Source organism: Cebus imitator, unplaced genomic scaffold (genome assembly GCF_001604975.1).
Source record: "Cebus imitator isolate Cc_AM_T3 unplaced genomic scaffold, Cebus_imitator-1.0 Scaffold247, whole genome shotgun sequence".
Classification (NCBI taxonomy): domain Eukaryota; kingdom Metazoa; phylum Chordata; class Mammalia; order Primates; family Cebidae; genus Cebus; species Cebus imitator.
Window position 1 is genome coordinate 3,321,908 of NW_016107562.1, and position 10,325 is coordinate 3,332,232.

Below are 10,325 nucleotides of genomic sequence, written 5' to 3' on the forward strand. Positions count from 1 at the left end.
TGTGAAGATTCCTGCATACATAGGTATTTAAAAAACTTTAGACTCAAAGAGAAAACTCTAAAAACAAAATAAACACACCTGATGTGAAAATGAATACATTTCAATATATTTTTGAAGGTAATCATATATGCATAAATGTGTGTGTCATGTGTGACTGTCTTTGGTATGCAAGTAATAGTCCCAATTTATTTATCTTTAACCCATTTTTGTTACAAGTTAGATTTAATGTTAAAATCACCTGAATCATGTCAACATTTTGCTTCTCAGGCAAATTGCTTTCCAATTTCTGTAATAAAGTGTATCTTGAATATTGCTTTGAGAAATTTTAGTGGGTTAATAGGCAAGAAATATATTAGTTGGTACTCATACACAGTACTTCTAAGAAGGTGGCACCACAATAGCTAAGAAAAGCATTATCAATAACATAAAATGTACTGAAGTCCTAGCTGCAAATATGCATTGTAATTATCCAAGAAAGACATTCTCAACATAAAATTAAAATGGATAACTTTTGGAGCAGTCTAAGTATATACCAGATTTGTTCTAAAAGTAAAAGGCAGCTAGGAGATATTAAGCCTATGGCTTCATTAAGGAGTTGATCAAATGTAACCATATGAATTAGTATAGTGCTCAAATTGTTGAATAAACTTTAAATGCTATAAGCACTTTTAAAGTTCATAAACTATGGGCCACAAAATTAATATTTTTGTTATCCTGTCTTTTTTTCAAATGTTTAAGAACAGCAATCACACGTTTATTTCATATATAAAATATAGATCTGAATATTACGTTTTTGTAATTTAAGTCAGGGTGGGTCCTCAATGAACAAGTACATTTCTTTGAATAGGAAATTATGAAAGTAGCTTTAGGCAGCACATCAAAGTCTTATGTGAAAAGTGTGCTCTCTACCTCCCACAATTGTTAAGAGTTATTTGTAATGAATGTAATTCAGAGTTTTCATCCTCTTTATGTGAACCTCAGATCCTCTTAGCAGCATTTGTCAGACTCTCTAAAACACAGAGACACACACAGAAATCATCCTCTTGGTAAAGTGAGACAACAGAAGAAACACTTCTGCTCTAGGACATCATTAGAGCTGGACAACAGCCTGAGGAGAGAAAGAAAAAACCGTTATACCAACATGTCCTTACTGCAATTCTTTTCTCTTGCAAATGTTGTTGGTTATGAAGACTATATAGAGAGTTGAGAACATGCATATTTTGTCTTGCAATATGCCACGTGACTCTCTTCTGAGATTTTATACTACTGATTTCTAGAATACTGATTGTTTAAAATGAGGTTTATTCTTACCCATAAGATTTTAATATTATACATTTCAGATGATTTTTCAGCCATTCTGTTATGAGGAACAAATTTTCTGCCACTTAGCTTATCCTTTATTATTAAACTTAGGGGATAATGGATAATAACAATAGACAAAAAAGTTTGTTAATGAAAAATTGCAATGATTTCTCTTAGAGCAAGTCTCCTTTAACTTTGTGCATCAAAAACGGTCAGCTTACACTTGAAAACCAAGTTCACACAATTTGCAAAACGTGTTATTCTCCACGCTTAGTGACATATGATGTAAGCACCACCAAGAGCCATTTGGCTTCCTCCCGCTGACACACCTATCCACTCTTCACACTGTGAGCATGCACAGGCTGGGGGTGCTATGGACCCATGGAAAAGCAGAGGGCTTTAGGAATTTACAGAATCACCACAATATGCAAATGGCCGTTGTGGATACTATTAATTTGTATCTGGTACAATGACTGGAACCAAGATGCACATTTGATAAGTGGTTTCTATAGCCTTGATTTACCTGCAAAATGTGAAAAATAACCATTCCCAATTTTGGAACTGAAATTATATTTCAGGACATGGCCAAGACATACTAAAAGCTAGACAGGGGGCCACTACCCAAAACGATTTTCTTTATTTTCAGAAAGGAAAGAGAGTTACTAGGAAATAAGGGAGGTACTTAAATACCACTTTAGTAAGCAAACAGGGATTTCACTGCTTTACCAGTCTTTGGGTTTTTAATGTAGGATAAAGGGACCTTAAAGCGTTCCTACTGTCTCCTTAAAACCCTCTACTTCAAATTCACCCTTGCGTACTACTACTCTCCTAGGAAAGAGGAAAAGAAAATTTCCACTGACCCAGCTCGTGATTTACATACAGAGAGCGAATAAATGAATGGAGTGGGGGATGGGAAAGTGAGAAGCAATCTGCTTCTTTTTCACCCGCGGAAAATAAGATTACTTACCAAGAACATTTTTATCCAGGGCAAATGTTTATTCCCTGTCTCGTTCAGCGCCTCAGTCTCTGCGAGAAATCAATTTCCACTCTCCCTTTCCCTCCTATTTCTTAAAAGAGAGCGAGGCGTGTAATTCGAAGGCAGATGCTGCCGGAGCGGAGGGCGGGAGGCTCCCACGGCGCTCTTCACGGAGACCCCGCGCGGGCGCGAACCCGCAGGGGGGTCGGGGGTCTGCTCCCGGGAAGGCGCTCCGGGCCGGGGCGGGGGTTGCGTTCCGCGGCCGAAACGTAAATCACCTGCGAACAGATCGGCAGCCTGTCGGTCCCACGGGCAGCGCCCGGGAAGCGGGGTTCAGGGGGAAGGGGAAGTTCCTGGAGACACCGGGCCTGGGCTTGCGGGGGGAATGAACGAGCCGGAGAGTGGAGCGGGGGCGGGAATAAAGCGACTTACGACTGATCAGGCTGCCGTGGGGTCAGTGTTGGGGCCCGAGCACGGCGGGACCGCGCGTTCGGCCTTTTTCCAGCGCGCGCTCCCGCAGCAACCGCGGGAATCCGGGGGACGGGCTCCCCAGGGACGGTCCTCGGGGTCCCCGGAGCTCTGGCTTCTCGGGCCGGGCGTTCGGAGCTGAGGGCTGCAGGAGGCCGTTTCCCGAGTCGCGGGCCGAGGGGGACCCGAGGGAGGCTGCGTCCCGCCCCCCGTCCCGGCGCCCCCGGAGCTCCCCGTGCCCCGCGCCCCCTCCGCCCCCACCCGCACCCCCACCCGCGCCCCGCGCCCCTCCGCCCCCCGCCCCCACCCGCGCCGCCCCACGCGGACCGCCGACCGCTTGGTGCCCGCAGCGCTTGGTTTGGGGGCCGCGGGCTTGGCCGCGCTGGGGGCCCCTCCCTCAGTTGCCGCGAGTGAACACGTCCGAGGGAAGCACCCGGGAACCGCGCTGACGGCGCACGGTCAATCCGAGCAGTCGTGCTCCCGGCGCGGGCGGCTGCGAAGATCCGAGCAGGATTTCCGAGCGGCGCCCTGGCGGATTCTCACTGGAGCCTCCCGCGGCCCCAGTCAGTCCCCTGCCGCGTCCGTCAGGATGACCGCAGCCGGGCTCACTAGTCCGCTCGTTATCTCCTTGTCTGCAACACGTCCTTTCACTCTTCGCAGATGTATCTGTATTCCGCCTCCTGTTCTCGGGGGGTCCGCAGCTTCTGTCTTTCCCCGCTGTATGGGGACGCACAGCCTGTAAAATCTCACTCTGCTTAAGGATCACCACGAATCACCCCCCGTCCCACCCCCGCCCCCCAATATAAAGCATTTTCACATTCTGTTTTCTTGCCTTGGGGGCTCGTGGCTCTCTGTGTAACTGGGTTTTACTTGGTTACATGCCACCAGGAACTGCTGATTCTTTCAGAGTCCCACTACCCTGCAGCTCACTACTTTGCCTTGATTTGGAAGATCATGGAATATCTATTTGAATCCTGGATGTATTTTTCTCACAGTCTTCTTGCTTCCTGAAATTACCTCTGGTAAGTTATTCTCTTTATCTCCTACTAGAAACTTAACTAGTGTTATTTTTAATAAGGTCTGTTTTGTTGAAATATTTCATTTTTCACATTTTTGTTACTTTCGGACCTCGAAGATCCATATGGCCATAATTATTAATTAGTAGGTTAGTGGCAATTGCGCTACTAAGACATATCCCATGTCATGTATTACACCAATATTCCATGTATTACCCCAATATCTTTTACCTTCTTTATTTTTTTTTAGTTTCTGTCCTTATTTATATTGCAGGTTACATAGACATTAACCTCCCCCCCATCACCCTTCTTGGCACACATTCTTGAGCCATTTGAAAGGTCACATTTTATATGTTTATTTAAGACAGAGCTTAAAAGAGACCTGACAATTGCCAGGTCAGGAAAGTTCACTGGTCTAATCTTCAGAAGGTTGTTCAGGTCAGTATTTGTTCATCATAAGCAATTACATGGCTGAGGGAGGACTTTGTTTTAAAGTGTATTTTTATGAATTTAGGAGGACCTTAAGCACTAAAATGCCACTGAATGCTAGGAAGAGGACTGTGAGTTTTGAGGGCACCATTTTTTTTCTTAAAATATTTCAAATCACACACTAACACGTTATTTTGGGCACAGTATTTTAATTTACGCATAGTATTTGGCAGTACATTTCTGATTTTGTGAATTAGCTGGTGAACAGTTAATTGGACACAGAGTACTCATTTCAGAGAGGAGCTATCAGAAGAAACCCCTGATTATCTTGGTCCTAATAAATTGAAATTCAAGAACAGACTTTACATGAAAAATTTAATTGCCTCACTCTTCCTACTTGTCTAACCCCACCCCCCGTTTTTAATAGGCATGTGAGTATGGTCAGTGCCTTTTGCTTTTATGAACGTTTCTATGGGCTTATCACCTCCCCTTCAGTATAGTTGTTTTGACAAATATTTAAATCTTTACTTTTATTTCACGTATTGACACATAACGAGGAGAGCACGGCATTCATTAAATGCCAAAGCTGCCTGTATCAGTAATTTCTAACACCCACTGAAGGTTTTTTCTGAACATACGCCCCCCCCCCCCCAAATTAAGGACAAGTTCCTGGTTTCTACAACATTTCCTTTTATTGGGATAGATGGAGGTAAGAGCCTATTGTTCACGCTTTTTTTTTTTCTTTCCTTCTTTCTTCTTTTTTTTAATTTCTGGGAAATAACTATTCTTGTCGTCATTGATGGCTGACGCGACAACCCAAGCAATGCTTTTTTAAATTCAAAAGCCCTTTTAGCTCCCAGACATAAAAGTACTCCAGCTGCAGCGTCGCCCCATCCCCCAGTCTCGGGATTCAAGGGCTTTTCCCCTGGACTCCCACCGACAGGGAACAGGGCTGAGACCGCGGTCCGCACGACTGGGCGCCCCTCACCCGTCACTAGGTCACTAGTTTCCACCTGGTCTCCTTCCCGGTCCGATCGTCCCGCCTGACAAGCCAGTGCCATCAGAGTCTGTGACTTCATTGGAAGAAACGAGGGCTTCATAGATTTCAATTCAAGCATCCTCTTTGGAGGACTGCTGTTGTTGCGCAAGGGTGGAGGGAGGAAGAAAAAAAAAAAAAAACTTTCAGTGCAGTCAGATCCAGTAAGGAACAGACGTTCGGTCTTTAGGTAAGTGCGTTTTGCTGTGTTGTTCCCGAAGCTCAGGGAAATTGACATCTGAGGGGCTCCCGCAGCCAAGAACGTTTTAACTGGAGGGTTATCAACAGGCGACTCTGCCTGGAGATTTCTCCGCAGCTCGTGGCAACGCCTGCGCCACCTGAGCTCCGGGCAGGGTGGAGAGCAAGGTGCCTAGCTGACCTGCTGGCTCCAGGCTTGGGCTGGTGTGGGAATGACCCGTGCGTGCAGGAAAGGTGCCCCCCACGCCGACCCGCTGGCGCAGGTTCTCGCCCGGCCCCTGCCGCGAACCTGTGCTCGGTGTGGGCATTTGCATCCCCACAGAGTGGGGTGCGCCAGGGGGTTTCCATCCTTCCAGAATGCTCCATCTCCAACCTTCCCAAGCCAAAGTTGAGCACACCTCTTCTGTATGAGGCAATGCACTTCAGATCTCTGGAGTCTCTTAATACCTTTTTGCGTTAATATTTATCTAATTTATTTTCATGAGCTATATTTAATGTTGGTAAATGACGGTTCCTGAGGATGCCTGCGGCGTAAAACCCTCATCACTGTCCTTGCCTGACTGCGAAGCGGGGCTTAGAACCGCTGAATGACTCCTTAGGCTCTGGGTTGGAGCGTTCTTGCCGACCGTCACTCCTTCCTTTCCTTCACCAACTCCCAAGAATCGGGAGGGCGGTCGGGAGAGCGGAAGAGAGTTGGATTTCAACTTGAAGCCAGAGCTTGGAATACAAGGTTGAAGTTAAAAGCAAAGAGTGAAGATCTGGAGTCTGTGTAGCTCGCATTATACCCACTTTAAAGCTGGCCTTTTATTTTTGGAGGTGGGGGTGGGAAGCGGGAAGATCTGGGACTCGGAGCCCTCTCTCCCAGCTCCACCGGAGAGGGGCTGGTGCTTCTTGGCGGCCGGTCACTGCCGGGGCCACAGCCAAGCAGTGACAGGGAGTTCAAGTCTCTGATGGCTGTTCTCCTAGTCCCCAAGAGTTGAACCGGAGAGCCTTTTACCTTGCGCCAGGTCGAGAACGTGATTAGCCCTTTAGGGAAGGAACCTCCTTGTAACAGGTATTCTGCTGGGGACGCCGTGCAGCCACTACCTCTGATTTAAGATGCGTGTTTGGAGCTGTGTGGCATGCCCACCGGCTGTTTGAAAGGAGGAAAAGGTGACCAGGGTTGCAAATTAACCTAAGTATCACTTACAAATATTCTATCTAGTCAAATGTATGTAAGCAAAGAGGAGAGCACCAGGGTACAAAACTGCCACAGCAGCTTGGAAGACAGATGATTCAGATTTGGGGGACTTTCTTTTGCGTGTTACTTAGATTTGTTTGTCATCATGCAGTTAAGCAGGTAAGGAATGAATGTATTTTATTGACAATCATATAACTTGTGTTTTACTATCATGTGATGTTTTTTCTGTTTCAAGCAATGGAATATATGCATTTTCAGTTGGTCCTGCTATGATGCATAACTTCTTAATATTCATATTCGTGAATCAGGGTAAAACGGTTTAGATGTTTGACATGCATTAATTTAACTGCTTAGTGTGCATTTATTTCAATGTTTAGCCATGTTACACAAATCATAAATTGGACCAACGTTAGAGGAAGAAATGGGAAGGGTAGAGAGTTAAAGGAAGAAATGTATAACCTTAATGAAATGTGGAAGATGGCAGTTGCAGAAATGCATTAAAAACATTGCTTCTTGTTAAGGTCCCAGACCTTAATATATAAAGGACAATTGAACAACTGTTAGAGGCATCTTGAACTAACAAAGTAATTTTGACTACTTGAAAGAACTGTTTTGTGGGTATTTTCATTATTTTCTCCACCTTAAAAAAATATAGGTTGGGGGTGGGTTGGGTTGTAAAACAGAACAAAAAAGGAAAGCTTGCCCAAGGGCAGTGTAGTGTATGACCCCAGTAAGAAAAGCTTTGGGTTTACAAACCAGTTGGAAAACTGAAATAAATAAATAAATAAATAAATAAATAAATAAAATTATGGGTTTTCTTCCCCGAATAAATTTATTTTACATTCTTAGTTTTGTAGATTGAGCAGCCAAAAGATTTCTTCCACTATCAGATGTTTCTCAATTAAAATGACAAAACACATTCTGAATACTCAAATAAGTTTTGTTATTATTATTGATATCGTTTTGTTATGTTTTGCTAACATGTTGAAGGAGCCTGGAGTTTCCACACAGTAAAGCAAAAAAAAAAAAAAAAAAAAGAAAATACTAAAACACCATCATAAAGCTCTCCTATTTGTTAATAACACTCTCTTCTCTAAGAAATTGTATTATTCAAATTATCTCTGGAAATATTTTTAGTACTTACATTTATTGATGTGGATCCCTGATCAATAATTTTTCTGCTAGTAAGGCTTACTGATAAAATCTTGAAGAAATAAGAAAGATAATTGGAACTTTGGGTTGTAAAATTGCAAAGTTGTAGTGCTTTTCTTAGTTGGATGCAAAAGGTAGTTTTTACTCCACTAGAGAAAGTAATTTGTCAAAGGATTTTAACTCCTCAATACTTTTGCACTTAATCCTCAGCAATTTTATTGTAGCAGATATGTTCATTGTGTGTGTGTATGTGTGTGTATACATATATTTGTATACATACACAAATTTTTTGTTGGTTGGAGAAGATATTTATTTTAAATCTGTGTTGTTTTAATAATGTTTTCCAAATGAAATAGACATGATATAATGATCAATTTCATTTTCTTTTAATCAGATCATATTATGTAATGTCATCTTCTCATAGGATATCTTGTCTTAAGAAATTCATCATCATAATAGAAATATACATTTTCATGAGCTACAATAAATCTTGACTTTCTTCCTGCAAAATTATTGTACATTATAGTTAAGTAAATAAAACCTAAGTAGGAAGAAACCATTGGGACTCAAAGTGTGTGTTTGTGTGTGTGTGTGACTGTATGTGTGTGTGTGTGTAATTTCTACCATTAGCTTGACTTCTAGATTTGTGTATTCTTTAAATAAAGGTGGAATTTCTTTTCAGAGTAGTGTTTTTGTGTGTTTCTCTCTACAAGTACAAAGAAGATGACTGGTGGGATTTCCAAACTTTTATGTTTCATTATTCACCTATGATTCAGTTTCTTCTGTTTCTTGTATTTGTTTTTAGTTTTCTCATATTATCTATAAAAGAGGCAGCTATATACTAGAATAAGAGTCTGAAACATTTAATAATTTAGCAAATTGGATAATATTAAAAGATTTTAGACACCTATGGGAATATGATACCAATTTGCGTCATACTTGTTTTGCACACATATTGTTTTTAGAAAAAAATTAATTTTTCTTGAAAAATATCCCAAAGATTTTTGGATATTATGATAGTGGCTTATGATTAGTGATGTACTCTTCTAAGGCTTTTAATGTTTTTCTCTTTCACATCCTATATCTCAGCCAATATCTTTTCCCAAAAATGAAAGATATAGCATCTGTAATTATAATGAATTGATTGGATTACTTGATGTTTTATCATGAAATACATATTTGTGCTCAAATTTTTAATATTTATTTTCAATATGGGTTACTGAGAAAAGTGGAGTGCTGACACATCTAGACTTCCTTCCTGAATTTCAGTTCTAGTTTCACCTGGGACCACTCTTCATTTATTTTTCTCGTCTCTCACGTAGATAAAACAATGCCTACCTCAGAGAGCTGTAGAGAAAATGACGTAAGAGATGGGATGCTTTAGAAGACAAATATGTTATAAAAACAAAATAGATTTTTCAAAGGATAACAGTTAAGTTTGAATTTTTTATTAGTCATTTTTTATAAACTTTTATCTCCACACAATAAATGTTGACTCAACTTTTTCTTAATATTAGTATCAAATCTTCTTAGTGTCATATGGTGTCAAATGAATTTAATACATATTTGATATTGATTGAATATAAAAGTTTTACTATGTGTAATTTTGAAAGCTTGAAATAATACATTTTCTGAGGCATATTAGTTGTTATTTATAATATATTTACCTTTGCTTTTATTCAGTTTTGGGTAGAGTCACTTTTATAAAATAGTTGCTTTTCATGATTTTTCAGTCATTTAATTAAAAAGAACATCTGATTTCTTAGCAGATTTATATTGTCAACCTGGTGATCTCTACTCTTAATAGAGAACAAGATTAAAATATTTTCATGTAATAACTTAAAAGAGGAGAAACTTTAAGTAGTCAAACTTTTGATTTCTATCTATTTTCACAAACTCATACAAAGTTTACCAGAATTAATTAGGGTGACATCTGGCATTTTGGGTATTTTAATTTAGCAACTACTTGGATAAACTTAATTAGGCACTTAGAAGTATAACTCTGTCCACTTTCTTTATGCACTATGTGCTCTGTATAATTCTGTTATTTTGGTGTTTATAAGTCATAACTTTTAAAGCAAAGCCAAATAAAAAATAATCTGTGTGAATATTATTGATTGATAGTGGGTGACATTAGTTGCTAAAAGGAGAGACTAGTGTAATAACATTTATTCTATTTTAGGAAACATTCTAGTTTATTTTTTGAAAATGAGTCTCTGAGCATGAAATTCAATGATGAACACTAATGACCTTTCTATGGAAGACATACTTGGAAATTTTGGCCAAGCTCTTAATTTCTTAAAAATTTTTAGTAGTATCAGCCACCATAACCATTTTACACTGGTTATCAAATGTCCTCACAAGGAACTTTTAAGGCTTCTACCCCTATCTTTTCAAAGCATACATATGAGATATCAAGAATATTTGTATCCAATTACTCACCTGCAGACCTATTCAGTTACAAAGTCTTCATAGATAATTACTTCATAAGCTTTTAATCTATTCCTCTACACTTAATGTTTAAAATAAAGTATTCATTCACACAGTTCTGAAGCATTTCCCAATTTC

General features: G+C 40.5%; 1 long non-coding RNA gene across 1 annotated transcript; it reads right to left on the bottom strand.

Moving 5' to 3' along the window:
- Positions 1–79: 79 nt before the first annotated feature.
- On the bottom strand, positions 80–2,396 carry LOC108282651. The gene is made up of 2 exons (XR_001816520.2): positions 2,270–2,396; positions 80–1,108 (listed from the first exon to the last, which is right to left on the bottom strand). It is a non-coding gene; the product is annotated as an uncharacterized LOC108282651 (long non-coding RNA).
- Positions 2,397–10,325: the final 7,929 nt, after the last annotated feature.